The 22,344-nt window shown below is 33.1% G+C and overlaps 1 protein-coding gene across 1 annotated transcript in view; it reads right to left on the bottom strand.

Moving 5' to 3' along the window:
* Nucleotides 1-22,344, bottom strand: part of LOC132698056 (irregular chiasm C-roughest protein) — a 243,869-nt gene that overhangs the window by 164,530 nt on the left and 56,995 nt on the right. Inside the window, exon 2 of the mRNA XM_060663905.1 lies at nucleotides 16,783-16,822. The gene's annotated coding sequence lies outside the window, so the exon portion shown is untranslated. The remainder of the gene's footprint in view (nucleotides 1-16,782; nucleotides 16,823-22,344) is intronic.

Here is a 22,344-nt window from a genome sequence, read left to right as displayed (position 1 = left end):
TTGAGATTGAAACTGCGAACATCCACCCTGCATTTTATTTATCAAGTAAGTTGCACGCATAATTTGCATCTCTTTTTCTATCGGAAACATCTATCTATCACGTTAAGGATCAAAAGGTGGAACCCTTAAAGTAAAATCCTTAAAATCGTTCAATGCTAATCCGATAACGATGATAGCGTTATAATGGTGTTAAACACAAAATAACTTTCACTTCTTTAAAGGACCCCGGTATCAACCTCTTTTGCCTCGAGCATGAGTTTTTCTCGACCCTCATCATAAAAAACGAGCCCGTTTTTACATGCGGAGACAATATTTGAGCCTGGGACCGAAACATATTTGTTTTTGTTGCTGCACATGGCGATTGTTTGGGAGATGCAAGGCGGATTAGTCGGCTTGCCAGTGTGAACGGTCTGGATATTTATTCTAGAACGCGGTAATTCCTTTAACCGCTTCCTTTGTATACCGTAACTGAGATTAGCTCGCAATTAAAACTCTAGGTTCGATTGGAAACATCGCCAATCGATAATGTTATTTGCTTTGTGCGTGGGTTCGTTCACAAAGACCTTTTGCTACACGGCCTTCCGATTCCCGCTTAATAAGGCTCATAAAGAATTGTTGCGATTGTACGATAATTAACTAGAGAGTAAAACGCGACTATAATGAGTCTTTGTAAATAATGCCAAACTTGATCTCTAAAACGAATATCAGCATTAAAATAGGCGGCAATATTTTTAATACACGTAAATTAGGCCACAGTTTAGAACTTCGCGGCATACCTCAGCATTTTTAGCAGATTTTTCTAGACTTGCACTATGGCGTCGTCCAAAAACCAGATACAGTTTAAAATAGCCCACCATAGTTTATGGGATATAATGTATATATCACCAATCTTTTCCGAAAGACGTGCACCAGACTGGTAACTTCATGAGTCAATATATAAAAATGTCAAAACTTGGGCTCAGTGATTATTCAAAGCTCACTATTATATTTGACATCTCACGTCGAGATTTCTAAGCAAATCAAGATCAAAACTTATTAATTATTAATTGTTGGACTTTACTTCTATAATAGGCGAAAACCATAAACCACCAATTAGGGCGTGGTCGACTCAGTTTGATCGCTTTCTATTTCAACAAGTCGACTGCGGGGCAACAAAAACGATTTGGGATGGAGTAAACATGGCGCTCCATAAATAAATAAAAGCGCATATCGAATAAGCGATGTCTCGCACTTGATAAGATCGTTTTTATCGACGTCTTCTTTTATCTGTCAATAAGTAATAGGATTGAAAGGTCGGCCTAAATATACGTAGTCGACATTTAGAACTAAATTATTTCGTCGATGATAAAATGTGAACATTTAGTAGTGTGATTTCTTGACCGAATGATCAATTTGGATTCCGAGTCCCTTGCAATTTTATGGGCGTTGACATTCTTACGGAAAATAAAATAATAGCAGGTCTAGAAAATCTGATTACACTATTTTGCAAATTACACTACTTGCAGGCGTTTTAGTAGAAACGTCTTTTTTTTAAAATAAATTGTAGTGTGAGTGTATAAGATCCCGAAGCTTGCAGCTTAACAGTCGTTGCAAAGAAAGGAAGAAGAAAATCAGCTGTTAAAGAACTTGACTATCATTGTTATCGAAGACATATAATAGTTCGTGAAATTCATAATTGGTAAACCGAACAAAAAGTCGAGTATCCAAATACAACATTAAAATCTAAACTTCCAACCTTTGTAGCAAGGCAAATGCCTACAATGCCAATACCAAATTGCAAAAAACTACTATAAAAGACATATTCGCAAGGATGGTAAAAAATGTGACAAGAGGCATTGGAAACTGTTACTTCTAACATGTGCAAAAATTCCATGACACATACAAAAGGAATAATTATCGAGAGGTATAACAGGGAAAGAGTAATGAACAAGCAGGTGAATATTTAGATATGCTGATCGTTTTTGTTATTTTTTTTTATTAGGACTGATAAATGAGCAATTAAAACGAATAAATTTTTCTTTTTTTGTTCACCATATAAATACTTTACATAACTGATTTGAAACTAAAACTTGTATTTTTCATTTATGTTTTTTTTTTTGTACTGCTCCAAGTCTAGGATTTTGCCCCCAATTCACCTGACACCAGCTTAACACAGAAAGTTGTTGTATGTAGTCGTCCCGCATAGTTATACACTACTTTCAATACCTTATTTTTCAAAATCTGCACTCAAGCATACTCCACACATTTTCTCCAGATATCTGACAATTTAAATAGATCAGTTTGAGTCAACCTGTTCTAGTTTCAGATTATCATCAATGATTTATTCACTAGCTTTGGAAACAGCTATTAACCACGCCACTAATTTAATGTAATAACACTCAGTAAGTCAATAGATATAAATAATAAAAAAAATATTGCTTGTTTTTATTTATATGTTTTATTTATAGGTAAAATGTATGTACGGTTCCTGAGCCTTTTGTACCATATTTTTTGTTTCCAAATCTTAGCAAAGTCCGTGAACACAATAATCACAATGATTTGATAAATTACCACTTCTATCAAAAGTTTCCCCTAATTATATCAAGAATTAGCACTAAAACCACCTAAATTACACTAATAGAAAATGTTCAAATCTTCTGAATTCGTCCCGCGTCGATTGTTGATGAATCGTTGGCGCTTCTCTAATTATCCTGTTGACTTCCTCAGAGCTGAACTGAAACCGGCTCGCATTCTACTCTGTACCTGCTTGTGGCGTGTCTGAGGGGGCGGACTAAATGTTAATAAATATTAAATTAGAATTTAATAATAATTTCCCATTCTTAGATGTTCGCATCAATAGAAAATCAGACCTAACATTCTGTCATCCTATTTATAGAGAACCTACGCACACCGATACCTTTATACATTGTCACATCACCATTCGGCTCAACAATTATCAGTTATCAGCTCTCTTTGCAGAGGCAAAAAACTATCTCCACCCGAGTCACTGACGCCAGACCCTATATATGCTCTCCTGTTTAATAATTTCCACATTAGAGCTATTGAGCGTTCCATCACAAAATACACTTCACTACAATCTTCCAAAGTTTGAAAGTTCGTTAAATTCAAAACGTCACAGAACACATATCAAAAAGTTCTTAAGAAATAAAACGCCAAAACCAGATTTGCCATTTGTCCTAAAATCTTTCAATATCTTCGATACGTCAAATCCAAAATGCCGTTTGAGATACTAGAAGTTTACAAAAAATATATTGGATGATACGACGAAAAATATCAACAATATATGAGCAGGTACAGAGTAGAATGCGAGCCAGTCTCAGTTAAGCTCTGAAGAAGGCAACAACCGACGCTGAAGGAATCCATAATATTTGTAAATAGTATTACCGTAGTGTGTGAAAGTTTCTTTGAAAAAGAAATACATACTTTGGACAAAATAACGCCCGAAATGAAAAAGGATAAAATTTATTCGACCCATGGGTAAGAATAAATTTGGAAAACTTTGAAAAAAGTGAATTTCCACTACAAAAAAACTAAAAACAGAAAATCACTTTTAATGAAGAAAGACGAAATTATCTATTTGCGATGCCGATACTTGAGAGCAATTAGGCAGGTTCGAAAGAAAAACCGGAATATCTGATATCTGGAAGACACTTGTGTAAATGAAGGATATGCCGTTGGCAAAACAAAGCACAATAAAAACTATTTTCTTTTGTCATATTATTCTTATTTCCATATAAGTTTTTATTTACTTGATTGTTATAATAATTAATATTTGAATTATGTTCACATTTCTATAATTATACAAATGTACATGTATTACTAAACTCGTCTTTCCATTATATGCAAATTAGTGTGACCCTAATTTAGGAACAATTTGAGGTATGTAGATCTTGCACTACGCTCCATCTTCTTTCTAATTAGCACACACACTTTTCAGAGAACATTTAACGAGATCCAGGAACATTTGGAAAAAACGTAAAAATGCCCTTTCAAACATATTAACGATCTGTCAGCGGTCACATTTTTTTATTTTCTGGCATTAAGAAAAGATATAGATAGATCTGTAGATGATGAAAAACCAGAATGTTATCACTTTTCTACGTACATTCCAGGAGAGTACTTGCAAAAAATATGCCCTTCAAGATGCGATTAAAGTTAAGCTTTTATAAAAGAGAAATGGTACAATTATCTAAATATATATTTTTCAAATAAACATATATTTGATTACAAAAAAATTGAAAAGGATAAAAAACTTTAAGAACCGAATAGAATAAAATAGAATATTTCTACTAGCTTTCTATCTTCTTCTTTTCTTTTACATCGGCAGGTCTAGAACGCATAATTTAGAATTTTGGGAGCAGATTTTGTTATAAAGTGTAAATTTTGAAATACCAATCAAAATCAAAAATAAACAAATATAAAAGTTTACATTGCATCTCTAAAATTCTAATAATACAAAAAAAATATTTCAGATTACATTAACGACATTTTTTTTCCAAAGAAACTTGCACAGGCTACTGTAACACTTTTTACAAAACTTCTATATTTTTCCCGCGTCGGTTTTTGCTGAGTCGAACTGTCAAGTGCTGAAGAAGTCAACAGGATGATTAGCGAAACGTTAGCAAGTTCGACTCAGCAAAAACCGACGCAGGAGGAATCCAGAAGTTTTGTAAAAAGTATTATATTATATTAAAGTGTTTTATATTAAAGTGTTTTGTGGCCATATTGCTTTCCGTTCATATACATTGTATTTTTTCGTGGAATAAAATTAGGATAGATTAGATTAGACAGAGAATACATTGTTGAAAAGCATATAAAAAGTGGAATCAAATTTTTAAAAATCAATATCCACTATTTAAAAAAAAAACTGAGGATGCCATTCGAGTCCACTTAAAAAGAATCTGTAAGATATCGTTTTTGTCATATAACTACAAGGTTTTTAAAATACAAAGGATAACTGAAATAGCAGCATTTTCTGTATCCCTGCATCTAAAAAAAAACAATTCAGATTGTTTTGAAAACGGCATCTTTTGTGGTATCTGAGACATATAATATAATTAATAATTAAATTAGAAGTTCAAAAATACAAATATTTTGATAATAATTTACGTGTCTTCTCTTTCTTCGCGAAAACTTCAATAGCAAAGGACTAAAGTCCGAGGAACGCACTGACTATTGTTGTCCCCAGCCAATACACAATATCAATCTATTAATGTTGATACTTATTGTGAACTCCAATAACAATACGATATTTAACGAATCATTATTAAAAGAAATCAAATCTTCACAAAATCAGTACCAGTTTGATGCCGACAAAAAACCAGAAAAAATTACAATCACACTTTAGCTCGTTCGTTATAAATATGGATAAACTATCTAAAATGCATCAAACCTCAGACAACATGTGCGAGCGAGATTAGCCCTTTAATTATAGAGCAGTTTCCGTAAAGGGGTAACACTAGCTTACTTTCGGCATAATTTGTTTCCCAAGTCCGCCATCTGCCGAAATTTACGATACACTGCGGAGTCGTAATGGGAGAAGTATCTGCAGACGAAGTTTCGCAACTTTTATCAATGAATTTATTACCCCGAGGTATAAATACCGAACGAGAAACGAAAAAATTAAATTGAGAAATTTAATTCGTTCGTAGCGGAAATACGAAGACGTTTTAGTGCGAGATATCAAATTCGCTACGATTAACTGTCGCCTCCTTTTCGGGCATCCAATTAATTTTATAACAATCATGTCATTTTTTTAAACATGTATTTTTCTGTACTTCGTAAGTGATTATATATCGCTATATATTTTTATTTTTTATTGTAACAACTGCTTGAATAAAATTTCCGTTTTAGACTATTTAATAAGATAAAAACTTATGAGCAGTTCTGTGTTGTGTGTTCTGGTGTAGAGTAATAAAATCTAATTGGGTACGCAGAGGGACTACAGAGAAATCCAACGAATACCTGGAACCACTTTCATTGTGTGCCGATTATTTTAATTGCAAAATTCATTAATACAGAGTGATCTTGAAAGAAGAAATCCAAATTTTTAAGAAATTTCGCGAATAATGAACAGCGTTGCTGCTGTTTAAAGATGTACTTCACTCAGTGGGATGGATACATTACTAAAAATCTATGAAGAAAACAAAAATCAAACTGATCGACGATTTATGAAAAGGTCTCAAACAATGGGCTTAAACATTTAGCACAAGAACATTTAAGCATTTTAAAACCAATATCAGTTGCTCCTGAGATTTTGCAGAGAAAAAAGGCTACTATCTCAGATGATGAGGATATATCAAAAATACAAAAAATTCAAGATCGATATTAGCAGATACTCACACCATATCATTTTATAGCATACATATTGAACACTTAAAAGCAAAAACATGACTTAACACCCGAAGAAAAGAATCTGGCTTTAGAAACAATTAAAAATTTATATGGAAACACTGAACTTTTACCACTAGTAATAAAGTTGAAAGCCGCAATTGTCCATTAAAAAAAATATGTTTCCGAATGAAATAATAAAAAACGAAAATGGAATACAGTGGTGAACATCGCAAAAAAAAATGACCCAGAAATTGCGAAACAGTTACAACAGTTAGAACAAGAGGGAAAATGAGTAGTTTTTCAAACTATGCAACGAAAACGCAGAAGCATGAAGTGTTATTATGTTAGTTGTGTTTTACTTTTTATTTGTGATAACATTTATACGTTATGCTTTTTGTGTTGGTTTCAATTATAAAGATTTTAAGAAATAAGAATTTATTTAAATCATGATTTTAATAGTGATTTAATTCACTCGATTAAAATCCTGGTATCGGGTTTACCATATGGATCAACAACATCTTTTCTCCGATTTCGAATGCAAAACTGCCACAAAAATCTTATCGATTCGCTGACCTTGGTTCTAAAGTGATTTTTTCGCGTATCAAAAAATTCGCACATAAAAAGACCATAAGATAACAATGCTTCCGCATCCCGCTGCGGTTTCCCCATGGAATATCGCAGGAACACGTCGAATAACATTAGCATTACATTGAAATTACACGAGGTATGGAAAAATCGCCATATGCCGGAAGCACAATTTTGCGACAGTAGATTTCCAGTTGCCGGGGGTAACGAATTCCATTGTTTTTTTTATTTTAGAAACGACGCATTTGGACAATTTTTATTTACGAAAACATTGATTCAACGAATTCGTCCAACTTTCGTTATGACGGAACAAATGAAAATGATTTTCTCTACAAGCAATGGCTGACGAGATTAACCTCTTCTTTTACGCATTTTACGAGTATTTCGTGGTGAAATTTGAAGGAAACGTTCCTATTTTCCTCTAAAGCGCGTAGCTGTAAATGAATTATTACGACCTAAATACTTGTCAAGAGGCGGCATTTTGTTGGCCTTCATCTTTTTTAATTTTTATTAGCCGTCAAGTTTCAGTTGGAGATGTGTTGACATTTTTTATCTCACGGGCTCGATATATTAGGGCGGATAAAAAAAATTCTTTTTTTTGGATCTGACACACAAAAACTAGTTGATAGTTCCCTCTAGAAAGAAGTTAATACGTATGCGCTCTTAATAATAATGGGAAGATTATCCCCATTACAGTTTTACATTTTCGATTTAGTCTCATAGTCTCTAGAAAAATGGTCTCATATTTTTTCAATAAATCGAACCATTTCAAAGATATTAGAGGTCAAAGATTGAAGAATTTAAAGAAATATAACTTTTTGTTCCGAATTTTTTTATTGACTTAAAAATAATTATCGTGAAATGTTTGGATTAATTACTCTTCTAGGAAATTTAATGCTCTACAAAATAGTCTCGTGTGGTTTATCGATTACTGGAAATTTTGAGATTATTTATTTTTTTATCAAGAAATATCAATAAATGCATTAATAGAAAAAGAATTCTGTTCCACCAAATGAAATGTTATACCCTAATACGGTTTAAATAGAAAAACATACATTTTTTAGATTTAGTTATGCAAATCGGCTTTTATTACAGTCAGGAAATAGTTCGTGATGTTTTTTGACAACTTGCAGCAAGTATTGAAACTGTTCTTAGTTTTTCGTTCAATATTGATTATATTCAGAGACTACTGCTACTCCACGCTCTGCTACGTCATTTACAACTTTTCATTTGTTTGAAATAGTCTTCATTTTCTTTATAACTCTCATCTGAAGTCTTTTCGGAAGTTTCGGACAGATTCAATGATTTTTGAGAATCGAATTCACTCATCTCATTTTGAATTTATAACATCTCCAGTTTCTACAGCTTCGAGTACCTTCTCTTTTATATCAATTTTAACAGTATCATTAAACGGTGATAAAATATCAACAAAATGAACTTAATGATATATTGATGATAATATATGATTATTTGTATATATAATCTTCTCATTAATATTAAGAGCTCATACGTGGTAAGTACGTTCTCGGGGTAACTAGCAACTAGTTTCTGTGTGTCAGATCAAAAAAAAAGACAGAACTTTATTAGCAATTCATGTAAGTTTTACAAAACAACCGGCACTATTTGCTTAAGCAGTACTTATTATTATTATTTAACTATTTATCAGCTCTATACGATAAATTCTCTGAAAAAAATTGCTTCATTATCCTTTTACACTTTCCATGTGGTAAAAATTGGATATGTGGTATGGCATTAATATATTTATCAATCTTCTTGTCTTGAGATGACGAGAGCCTGAAAAGGCGAAATCGATAGCGATATTATATTTATGTAACTTGTTGTGGATATGTTAAAAGTTTTTAAAAAATTTAAGTAGAAGGGAGCTAGTGTATACCTTAACAAATAGCTATCGGTCATTACCCAGCACCTGAATCACCTTTTTTGCCCCATACGACCCCAAAGCACTATGCCGTAATAAACAAAGCATGCAGTTCTCAGTTCTGGCGGCGTCACGATAATTTTCTGCAAAGCTCATCAAACTGACGTGTGACCAAAAATACATGATTGGCATTGGACGGTTATCTCACTGCATGATAGACTCAATTTTTGAGTTTTTGGGTTATTTAAAATCGTGTTGTTAAAAGAAAATCATGTCTGTACAACACTTTTCGCCAATTCAAATTTATCCAGTAGTATGTGTGGATACAATGGTCATAAAAGAAATTGGTGAAATCTCAATATATGTACTTCAATTTGCTGCCCAAAGTTTAGCAGATCCTTTGTCCGATGTCACCAATGAATGCTTTTCAACCCAGAGTTTTCTAGAAGTGCTTAAGAGAGGTTGTACCGATATTTAAAAAGGAAATTACATCCTCACCGTCCAAGGTTTCTAAAAAAGCGATTCAAATCATTTAGTAAGGTATAATAAGTTATATAAACACCAATTCGGGTTTTTTGCCAAGAAAAAAGAAAAACCTGGCTAAGAATGTCGAAGTTGCTTGTCTATATCTTGATTTGTGTAAAGCCTTTGACACCGATACAAGATTGATGGTGGTTCTAAACGATTTCACCTTTCAATACTATTAGTACGATCGTCACCTTTTGGTACCAGAACACCCTATATTCTGATCAGCTTAATTTCAGATAGCAGAAGTCAACAGAAGAATGAGGTTGATGTGTAGGTTACGATATACCTGGAGAGGATGTTATTTCTAAAAAGTGTGATAGACGACTTCGACTTGCAGTTATGTTTTAGTCATTCACATTATTTACGTTAAACTTAGATGCACATAATCTAAACAGGTTTACTTTTAACGGAGCCGGCGTTATTTTATCGCGCCAATAGTTTGGAGAAACATATTAGTTTTAATTACACAATTTCCTGTTCTCTCATGCTAAGAGAATAAAAAACAACTAGATGGAAACAGAATCAACTGCCGCTTCGGTTTCAATGATACAAAACGATCGACGCGTATCAGGAAGCGTTTTATACGTTACAATTTCCTGTTGGGCTCCAACTCTTTGCACTGTTTGAAGTAAATTACTACTGCCCCTAACCAGCCATCAATTCTGACGTAATATGTAATAAATCTAATGCATGTGGGTCTGTTATCGACTACCTGACCCGATATGCGGATATCGACGGTAGAAGGCTTATTAGCCGATCTGAAAATACAGCATGAGAAATACAGCTTAACGCCAATGCCATTTATTATCACACCAAATCATAAATGTATCATTCTAAATGGTTTCATCCATGCTTGCATTGAAATACAACAAAATAAAAATAAAACTGGCATAAGTTAACATTTTTTTGAAGCACTAATTGTAAAAAATTAAATGATCATGTGATGTTGGCTTAAAGAGCGTACATTTGAGGGATTGTACTTGTCATTCGAGTGGGGAGCAGAAAGTAATATTGTGTCGTAATGTCAGTCTTAAGTTTAAATTTTTTTAATAAATGTCCTGGTTCTGTCAGACAATAAAAATAAGTCCTCTGCTTAAGCGGGCCTAATAGATATACTATATACTGGAGTGTTCTAAATAGACAAACATTATTAATATCTAGAAGCATCTGTGGTTGAAAGTACCCGAAATTCCACGTGGTGGCAGCTACGGGTCTTTTGTGAATGACAACGTGTTACTAGAGTATACTTCACTATGTCCTCGTCTATTGTGTTGAATTTCATACGCTGGAAAAGAAAGAAAATGTTTGAAAGGAACATGTCAGTTACTAAAATAACATCAAGAAAAATTGAAGTTCTGTTAAGTTTTTATTTCCTCGCAGAAATATAATCTTCAAACGCTAAATCTATTGACTCGTTTATAAGAAGCTGGCGTAGTCTGATAGAACACTGTAGTTATGACCAATTAAAGGAAGAATTAATTCTAAATAAAAATGAGTCACGAAAACTTCAAAAAGTGCCTAGTGTGTGCCGATAAAAATGAAGCGGAGACATCCGGTTGGCAAAGCGATAAAAGTGACAAAAAACAATCAGAATGTGGGGTTTGTGGTCTCCAATAGCATGAACGTGATCACTGTCCAGCTTACAGATATTTCTACAGAAAGTGACAAAAGACAGGACGTTGGGCATCAGTGTAAAAAGGTCAGGTCTCTGCATGTAGAAAATAATTTAGATGTAGATATTTTATTACCTCTGAGACGAGTCAAACTAATAAAATAAGTTTAATAATTTATTATATATTGCCCCAATAAAATCAACAAACAAACGTCAAACCCGATTTATATTCAATGGAATTAAAATATGAAAGAAAATCTTCAAAATGACAGTAATGTATGCGATCATCGAACCCGAAACATTGGAACATATTTGTCCCATAAAGAAGAGTTTTAAATTCAAATCTATAGGGCCATTGTAGATTTCGGTGCCTATTGGTATCGGACGTTTCAGCATACTTGGCAGAATCTTGCCTTTCTTTTTCAAACTTTGGAAAAACGTCCGAATTACCATGATGATTTCCCACCTGTCTTGCAAGATAGAACATAAAGATATTACAGTTACTTTGGTTGCTTAGTTAGTTAGACCGTACCATATATCGATAAAATAAAAATAATTATTGATTAAAAGCTTCGGCCTAATTGCAAAGCGAATGAGAAATTATTCAAAACCGAAAACATGAATTCCGTATGGTCAGGACGTTTACATTTGCGCGTCAAAAGCTTTCAGGCTTTTACGAGACTTTAATTAAGGTCTTTGCGATTTACATATCAACGTTGTGGCGCAAAACAAAGTAAACTTCGCATGTTTCCCAAACGCGCGACCTCCCTGTGCCCACAAAAATGACTTACCCTTAATTTCGAGTAATAAAACGAGCTGCCGCGACCCAGTTTTTTTCTCGCAACAATATGGATTAGTTTGGAGCGAGGTTCGTCGATCTAAAGATCTGACGCTTGCCAAAAAAGATAACGGATATGTTCTTCCGACGGAACTAGACGGAGACTGTCAGATGTTCGGCGTTCTTGGAATGAAACCAAGAGAAAAGTTAAGAGGTCGTTTTACGCCCATTAGCCGACATTTTTCAACTGATACCGTCCCAAGCCGGTGAAGCGTTGAAAGCAATTGTTGTTCGGTGTTGTTTTTAGAAAAAATGGATAGCTTGTGCTTACCGTTGCAAAACATTCCCTAAGAGCATCAATCAGAGTGAATGACAACCAATTTCGAGTAACAACGCGGTGGTGCATTATCTGGTATGCGAACGGTTCATTCAAGAATGGATTAAATTTATTCTGGACATACCACCAAAACTACCGCTATGTGAAGAATGATTGAATTGAGTCATATTTTTCTTTCCAGGTGAGTAATAAGGCAGAGAAGGGAAGCTCTTTAGAAGTCTATGTTGATTTAAATATCAGTCTAAAATCTGGTAAGCTTAATTCGGGGTTATGACTTGAATTAGAACAATTTTGCAATTTTTGATTGCGATTTAACATCATAACAATTAGTCAATCAAAATTGATTTTTTTGATTGTTGGATTTGGAGTACTTTTAAGCAATAGATAGGATCTTGGTATTTGGTATATCTATCAGGTCCGCCTTAGGAGGGGATTTGTTTTTGTTGTCTGACGCAAACGCATTTATTAATACACTTCAGACTGACTGAAGACGTAACATCTGTCATTTCAAACCAAAATATTTAAATATTTTACAAACTAAAGTATATATGGAATAACTTGTCTAGGCTATCAGGTGATTTTGACGGGAAGTATTTAAATTGACCTTCTTGTTTTCATTTAAATCACTGTCATCTTTGTTATCACCATAGCGAAACTGAAAGTTACTTTTTTCTGTATAGTACGGAGCAGAAGCTAAATCCCCTCGATAAATATGTTACTGTTGTTATGCATAGTTACTATGCCCTCTTGATGTAATTATCCTGAAATTGTTTAATGGCAAATTCTTTAGTAGCTCCTCGCATCCCTCTCTCAACTATGGTTTGGTGCAGCGAGTCATTTTATATTTGAGGTCATTATAGTGACTATTTTTATAGCTTCAATTTTTCGTTGTTGTAATTATAGCAATTCCGACTACCTCAAAATCACTATCGAAAAAGGCCGGATATTGCTTTAGCTTTAGAGACTCTCGATGAAAAATTTATTCCAAAATATTCGCAGCTGCTGACGATTTTAAGAACAAGAACAAAAAACACAGTTACATAACATCTGAGAAAAAATTCAGGTCAGGTATAATAATATTTTTTATAAACAAACTTAGTTAAGCTCGAAATTTCAAAATAAACTTTCCAAAGTTGAACTGAGGTGGCTTTTACTTGATGAAAATCCATTTATCAACATAAATAAGAACTAAAAGTTCAGATTTTCACGAAATTATATATTTTGACATGACAATTGTTTCGACAAAACCGTGTCTTTATCAAATGTAATATTTACAAACTACCTGCTACTATATATACCGAAAAATGAACATAAAACCTTAATTAATGTTGTTGGGAGAATTTAAGTTCAATAAAGGAGAGATATTTAAATCTAATTGATCGTTAAGCAAAACATTTGAATGTTTCGTTTTGTTAATCTCCATGGCTTCCAATAAATTTAATTTTCTACTTTTTGTGGCTGTATGTAAAATATCAAAATTGTCGTCAAAAATGTGTTCTTGTGTTTAAGTGTGTAGCATAATTAGAATCTAGACTATTGTTTTTAGACACTCTTTTACGTTCGTTAATGCATTTCTTGAAGAATCTACCTGTTTGTTCAATATAAATTTTAGGACAAGATCCACATTTCAACCTGTAGAGACCTGATTTTTGGGATTTTGGACATTTCGTTTTATTGTTTTGTAAATATTTTCCTATTGTGTTGTTAGTTCTGAAAGCTATTTTTAAACCACATTTTGACAAATGTTTTGAAACTTTTTCACTAGGTTCTCCTATGTATGTAATTGTTTTAAATTGTTCGTGTTCTGTCTTAGGTTTCGGATAAATAGAGTTTACTGTTGTCTGTATTTGCTTTTTATTTATAATTTTATCTACAATGGGAGTTCCGTTGTTCAGTGCAATTTATTTAATGATATTAAGTTCTTTGTTGTAATTTTCTGTTGAGAGTGGCGTTACTTCCTTGACTTGTCTTTGATATAACTCGGTACGACCGTGTTTGATACATTGGAAAAGTTCTGGTTTAAGAAAATTGTTGATTTTTGAAATATATTCTGGGAGATCGATAGCTACCACTGTCTTCCCTTTATCTGCACGTGTAAATATTATGTTATTTTCACAAGCTTTGTTTTTGATAGTTTTTACTAGTGCTATTTGAGAAATTCCTTTGTTTCCATGTTTCTTTAAATTAGAATCGTTAATGTCCTTAATTGCTAATTCACAATCGATCCCTAAACAGTCTAATTCTCTATTAATGTACGAGTGTTGTAAGTTAAAGTTGAAACCTTTTTCTAGAAATTCAACTACATTTTTAGAAAATGTTGTGTTGTGTAAAATTGATGGTTGGTATACTTTGTAATAACTGGCTTGCTTTCAGCTATTTTTGAATTAGAAATTACTTTGTCTAGCTTTAGTTTTTGTCTAATAAACTTTTTATGAATGATAGAAGAAATGTCTGTTCGAACTTTATAATCAAATGTGTCAAATTCTATGGGATTAAGTCTATGAGATAATTCAGAATGTATTACCTTTACATAAATGTTGTTTGAATTCCGTTTTCTATACTCGTGTCTTCGTTCTTCTTCGTCCATTTCGTTTGGCCTTGGATCTGGGCTTTTATAGTTTTATGGTCATTTTTCGGTATATATAGTAGCAGGTAGTTTATAAATATTACATTTGATAAAGGCACGGTGTTGTCGAAACAATTGTCATGTCAAAATACATGTGATTATCTGAACTTTTAAATCTTATTTATTTTCCAAAGTTGCTTTGTTACAAGATGGCTAGGCAAACATATTTTTTAAAAGTACAAATAAGGGTGATGAACACAGCGGAAAAGTTTTAGACAATTCGAGTCGTGCAGCTGATACTTTCACATTTCGATAGATAAATTGATGAATTACCAACTCTTATTAAAATATCGAAATAACCAAGGTACCCGCAGAACACTGTCGGTTTTTGCCAAATTATTCGAAGCATCTCTTTACAGCGTGGCGGTGGAGGGGATATGTGAATAAATTTTGAAACGGTGTCCCGTCGTAAATTTTACGTCCCTCTTTACGGCACACATACAGCAGTAGTTCAGCCTAATTCTCTTTACGAGTACGAGACACTGAATTTCCTCCGTTGTATACCGGGTTTAATGTCTTCTCCGCGCTTTTGTTTCAAAATGGCGAACGCGCGGATGCATATTAACGGCGCAATAACCGTTTTATTACGTTAAAATAACGCCAACGTCAACGTAGGAATGTTTTGCTCGTGATGTTCGAGCTGCTAGTAAGCCGCTCCTACGTTTACACTCGTTCGCCAGGGATTCTAAATAGGGAAATTTCTAATAGCATTGCATCTATTTGGGAAATGATAATAAATTTATAATATATTAAAGGAAGCACAATTAAAATACGCTCTTTCGTATAGCGTTAACGTAAGTAAGTGAGAAATATATCTTGACAAAAGTTCCATTAAAGGTACGTGTACAGTGTAGATTAAGTCTAGCTAGATTTAGCGTACTCTGGAGAGATAAAATCAATTGGTAGTGTACATATTCGATCCCTCTCTGTTGTACACTGCAAGATTGGGATTGTACTGAGACAGTTTCAGCAATTTCGATTTATTTGTGTTGTCAAAAATGTCGCGCGTAAGAAAAACTGCCGCAGCTGCTATCCTGTTTTTAGGTGGCATTCTTTATTGTACTTATTTCGTATTCCGGTTACAACGATAGTGAGGATTATTCTCGGAGCGTACGAATCGAACAACTCCCAATTACTGTTACACACATCCCTATGAGTTCCTTGACCAGATTTTTTTTCTCAATTTTCTTATTTCACTGTTCATTTGACATTTCGCTGCTATGTCCAGTGGGGTAAATCCTAGAGAACTCGTTATTTCACGTTGTTCAATTAATTTTAAGGTTTTTTTTGTCTGGTCCTATTGAGCTTTGGAGTTCAAGAAAGCGGGGAAGGTACGGAAGTCATGTTACTCAAACGCCACGCCTAGAGGTAATAAGTCTATTTGGCCCAACATAGCTGATCTCAGTCTACGGACTAACTCTAGCTAGAGTGCTTTTACAGGTGCGGTCACTTGTAGTTTTCGGTAACAATCTTGAAAGAAAAGAAAAGAAATTATAACTAATTTAGGAAGATAATGAAAAGTTGGAAAAATAAGCTATAATTCGACAAAGTGAAAGAAACAAATCGGTTACGGTGTGGAATTATTTAAATAGGGCCTTATATTCTTGGTTTCCTTTTAAACTAAACACATTTGGAACTTCTTCAATGCTACCAAAGATTTTGTTGCACACATACGTTTTGATGACATCAACAAATGCAAAAATCCAAAAATGTCTTTAATATAATGTGTAAATTGAATAGGGGCAGTATTTTTCACTTAGTATTAACTAGTCATACAAGTGAATTTAGCAAGCGCAGAAACTGAACTGCTTGCATAGATACGTTAAAAAGACAGGTTAAGATAGGTCGTAATTAGGGGGTTCCCCCAGAAAATTCGACTTATCGAAGTTGGTACCAAATGTTTCCTTCGAGTTATCATGACAAACTAACACACATTTCCTACTTTTGACACTATTGCCAACCAAATTGGTTCGACTTATCGAAGTTCGACTGTATATATATATACCTACGCCACTAGGAGCACAACAAAATTCAACCAAACTGTAAAAATTTAATATGATAAAAAGGGCTTAAAAAATAAAAATATCTACTTAATAACACTTACTGTTAGGCTACCATGGTGCGGATGTGTTTGCAATGGAAACCTGAAACAAAACAGATGCTATCAATCACGTTCGCTGCCTCTGTGAGGTAAAAACGCTACTGCATCTCGTTGTTTAAATCGTATTAAACGCCCGTGTAAACATTTTACGACGCTTAAGAGGATAGTCGGCACTACTTTTTACATTCCGCGTCACAAGGCGGTACCGTTACCCAAACAAGTTGCGAGCTAAGCGTGTCTGTCTGAAACGTTGCAACGCAATGGTACTAATTTGTTGTTTCGTTTGTTTGGAGCGTAGCTTAAGTGTTTGCCATGCAGTCAGTACACAAGGCCGGATGAAATATTATATCGGGTAGATATTAGAATGTGGCATATTTATGATATAATAAAGGATACATTGAAAATAATGGCAAATCTGCTTTCATTAACTAAAAATCGTTTGCCAAATCAAATTGATATAATGGAAGTTAACATTTATTTAATTGCTTAATTGCTTATAATAAACGAAATAAAAAAAATTGAAAGTATAAAGTTCTAAGCAATGCATCAAAATTTCTTCTCAAATAACAACACAAGCAAATTTCAGAAACACTTTTTAACATCTTGAAACAAACAATAAAAATAGTTATTTACCACAAGGTTACAGTTTCCCTAGTAAATCTTACAAATATGGACCTTAACCCAAACTAAATTATGATTTTTTAGCTTGGCAGTTACTTCATATATAAGCATAATGATTTTCTGATCGTTGAGGTTTGTTAACACCAGTAAGATAGGTTCTTAAGCAAAAGCAAAATCTCATCTCTAATCTTAAGGACGAGATATTTATACGAGTATTATATGCATCCCACACGCATAAAATTCTGCTTAATTAATTCTGGCTTGGCGATTCAAACAACTTTGTAAAAAATTGTTTTCGAAGTTAAAAATTTTGATTTCTAAAACAAACCTACTATCACATGAATTAATAACACTTGAAGAAGTATTTGTATAGCTTGTCTTATAATTTAGATAATTATACCTGTTTTTTCTAGTATCTTCACCAATAGTTCCACCAACAAATGAGTTACCAATGGAAAATATGTCTACTATACCACAATTTTCACCACTAATCTGACTCTTCTTATATTCCAACTTATCCCGTACCTTAAGACCGCTTTTTGAAACTGTGCTTTTAATTACAACAATTTTTGTTATTATTTTCAATTCCCTTCCATTCCATTCGCCTCTAGATATTTATTTTCCTTACTTTTCTTGTACTTTCGATTTTCAGCATTTTGGGGATCTGTAGGGTTGCTTTTGGAATATGCTTGACTGCTATCCCCTGACTCATCCCATTTTTAATTGCTTTAACTGCTTTCCCTATGTTAGCTTTCGTGTATTTTTGGATGGCGTTTTAGTTTTGTTTTAGTTTTGTTATTTGATTTTGCTGAAAAACAAAAAAGGCTTAGGCAGACAATTACTCGCTAGACTGTTGAAAATACCTAAAAAATATATAAAATTCCTAATATATCCTCTTAATTGCCTATTACTAAGCATTAGTATTTTGCCATGCAGCCCGAGAGATGTGTAGGGATCAAATTACTAATCCAGATGATGCCAATTGCAAAAGCACCTCCAAAAATTATGACTCAATGAGAAAAAAACATTTAAATTATTGTGGAACAATACAATATTGACCTAGAATATAGATTTGATACCATACAACAAGAAACTGCAGCATACTCGCCAACCATAACTGGCTGGCATTAATTAAGATAATATTTGTTTAGTTTTAAGCGATAGATTTTATGACATCAACAACAATAATATTAATAAATAAATAAATTTTAAGATTAAAACTCAAGAAATACCTTGCCTATTGATACCTGTGCCGTACCTTTCTTAACATACTCGTTTGATATAACTAAATAAAACAAAATGAAATTGAAAAAGCAACAAGAACAACTTTGTCGAAGTCGCGAATATATCATTGATTGAACTGGAGCGGTTTTTACTTGATGAAACTCCATTTAAAAAAATAAATAAGAACTAAAAATTGTGTTTTTTTTGGATTCATTCATTCATTCATTCATTCACCTCCGAAATTATATTCATTAGTTAAATTACATAAACAAGATATGCCCATTAGACCAGTCGTGTCTTATGAAACAGCTCCAGCAGTTAAACTCCTAAAAAAAATTAGTAAATATTTTAAAGTTCCACACAGATTTTAAACCAAAATTTGCAATAAAAAATTCTTTTGAATTAATCAACAAAATTAAAGATTTCTAACGCAACACTATTGTCTTTTGATGTGCAAAACTTATTCCCCAATATTCCATCTATGGATGTGATAGATTTAGTTGATTTCACCCTAACTCTGAAACAGGTTAACCCATTGGTGAAACAAGATATATTAGATTGCTTAATAATATCTTTAGACCAAAATTATTTTGAATTTAATGGACAGATTTACATCTCCAAGGAAGGGTTGATTATGGGAAACCCACTTAGTCCTTTGTTAGCCGAGATTTTTATGGAAAATTTGGAAGATATCATACTGGAACATCCTTTAAGTAAAAGTTTTCTATAGAGGTGTAGATACGTGGATGATGTCTTTGCTTGCTTTGTTGGGACGGACAGACAATTGAATTTTTTTTTAAATTAACTCATTACATAAACGTATAAAATTCACTATCGATATTGAACAGGACAACTCTATTAATTTTTTAACTATTACGAACACGCAAAACAAATTAGATTTTTCCATTTATCATAAAATTTCACACACGGACACAGTCATAAATAACAGCTCAAATCACCCTTATGCACACAAAATGGCTGCATTTCGCTCTTTTATACACAGACTTCTTAATACGCCACTCTCAACAGAAAATTACAGCTCAGTTCAATTTTTGAAAGAAGCTGAAATTGATTTCTTGGCTATTTGGTATTTCAAATTGCTTCTACGTTGACGAAAATGTTCCCAAAACATTTGGTTTTTTAACAAATGTCTGCAGAATAAGTCTTTTCCCAAATTCGTAAAATTAAAAGCCAACAACAGAAGTCATGCTGCAAAAAACTTAATATCATTAAACAAATTGCATTGAACACCAATCCGTTCATTACAGATACAATTATAAATAAAAAACAAATCCAGACAACAGTAAACTTTATTTATCCGGAGCCTAATACAGAATACGGACAATTTAAAACAATTACATACATAGAAGAACCTAGTGAAAAAGTTTCAAAACGTTTATCAAATGTGGTTTAAAAATAGCTTTCAGAAGTAACAACACAACAGGAAAATTTTTAAAAAACAATAAAACGAATTGTCCAAAATCTCAAAAATCAGGCGTCTACAGGTTGAAATGCCGATCTTGTCCTAAAATTTATATTGGACAAACAGGTAGATCCTTCAACAAACGCATTAACGAACATAAAAGAGCGTTTTTAAAAACAATAGTCTAGATTCTAATTATGCTACACACTTAAACACAGAAAAACGCATTTTTGACGACAATTTTGATATATGATGATTACATAGAGCCACAAAAAGTAGAAAATTAAACTTATTGGAAGCCATGAGACATTCAAATGTATTACTAACGATCAATTAGATTTAAATACCTCTCCTTTATTGAACTTAAATTCTCACAACAACATTAATTAAGGTTTTATGGGCATTTTATATATATATATATATATATATATATATATATATATATATATATATATATATATATATATATATATATATATATATATATATAGTATATATAGTAGCAGCTGGTTTGTAAATATTACATTTGAAAAAGCCACGGTGTTGTGGAAACAATTGTCATGTCAAAATATATAATTTCGTGAAAATCTCAACTAAATTAACTAAATTATACCAAAATAATACCCAAATTCAGGCTCAGTCTAAAAAAATATTGAACTAACGAAAAAAAAGCCTTAAATTAGCCAAACAATTAAATATTATTGATAGGATCTCAAAATCCATCTAATCTATTATCATCCTCCAAAATAATGTAACAATATATCTGTTTTTTGACAAGATACAAGTTTTAAAAAAGGAAAAAAAAAAGAAATAGCTACAGTAACCATCTAAATAGTCCAACTAACCAAAACAACTTCCTGTATAATTTCATAGTCTTTTAAGAGTCTCTACATTTCGTTTTATAGTTTTCTTGGTGAATAGTTTCAGATGCTTGTTCTCATTTACACACACTAGTAAACATCATTGCATGTTTAACCCCGTAGAGCATTTGTGGAACGAAATAACATCAAAGATCACATCAGAAAATGTTACTGCTACTTTAAGTCCCAGGGTTATAAATTTGATAAAAAATGTAATTAAAAATATACCAATCGACAATTGGAAAAATTCAGTACAGCACATTGAGGATTATAATTAATCTCAATGACGACTCTGATAGTGAAACAGAATTAGATTAGACATTTAGTATAAAAATGTAATTATGTATAGATATTCCTAGCTGTGAGCTTTATTGCCGTCAGCAGGTAACTTCCATAATTGCGGGCAAAAGCCAGCACGATGAAGATTGAGACAGACTATAAATATTGCTTTTTTGCAACAGAAGTTTCGGCCGGGGTTCCGGTCGAGGCACCAACAGACGCGATTATTAAAATTTTCCAAATTTAATATTTTTTCCGATATTGTTTGCCGGAAAACTTGCATCAACGTCGGGATAAAATTTCCGGCACTCTCGTCTCGCAGCATCCGCACAAAACCAAATGAAAAATTCCTTACAAACCTACGGAATTTAAGGGATGCAATCACTTTTTTTTTTTCGGGACCCGGCAACCGGGAAAACGAATAGGGGATGATTTACAACGCGAAAATTAATTTTCCAAAAGGAATTCCCCTTTGCCGCAATTTTAATACTGTTGCACAACGCCCAAAAACCGTTCGCCGGTCCACCAACCTTTACAATAATTAAATTGACGAATTCGCAGACGAAAAAAAAAAGGAAAACAAAAAAGCCGCCCCGGTTTTAAATAAATATTTTTTTTGCGGGCGAACGTGCATATAGGTGGTGCCAAAATTAATTTCCGACTCGTTTGGGCGAAAATTTTAATTTCGTCGCGCGTATTTCCAACGCGGCGGAAAGAATACACGGTGTCTACCATTTTTCATGTGTCGTGTGAATTTTCGGACACCCTTTCTAGTTCGTTTATACGTTCACTTATTGAAAAGGAGAAAACTGGCATAGATATGTTTTTTATGAAAGATCCAGTGGCGTAATCAGTTTTCTTTTTCAGGTCATGGAAAATACCGATACGGGAAGTATTGGACTCCACTGAAAGAACATTTATTATTTTATGTATTTCTTTAGCTTGTGCATCTGGATAGATCCGGAATTTAATAAGTTCTGCTTTAGGCTCTCGAACGGTTTTCCGTTCAGGATGCACGATTAATTTACTATAAAAACTTTGTTAGTAACCTGTAAAAAAAAATCGTTGTTGTGTACTATGTTAATTTTCTTTCAGGAGGATAGATGGGACTTGTCGGAAATGTTAACTATTAAAATATTATAAAATTTTGAAATAAAT

Source organism: Cylas formicarius, unplaced genomic scaffold (genome assembly GCF_029955315.1).
Source record: "Cylas formicarius isolate icCylForm1 unplaced genomic scaffold, icCylForm1.1 PGA_scaffold_2__14_contigs__length_35257938, whole genome shotgun sequence".
NCBI classification, from domain to species: domain Eukaryota; kingdom Metazoa; phylum Arthropoda; class Insecta; order Coleoptera; family Brentidae; genus Cylas; species Cylas formicarius.
The sequence above is the reverse complement of the archived record's forward strand: the minus strand, read 5'-3'. Positions and strand labels throughout refer to the sequence as shown.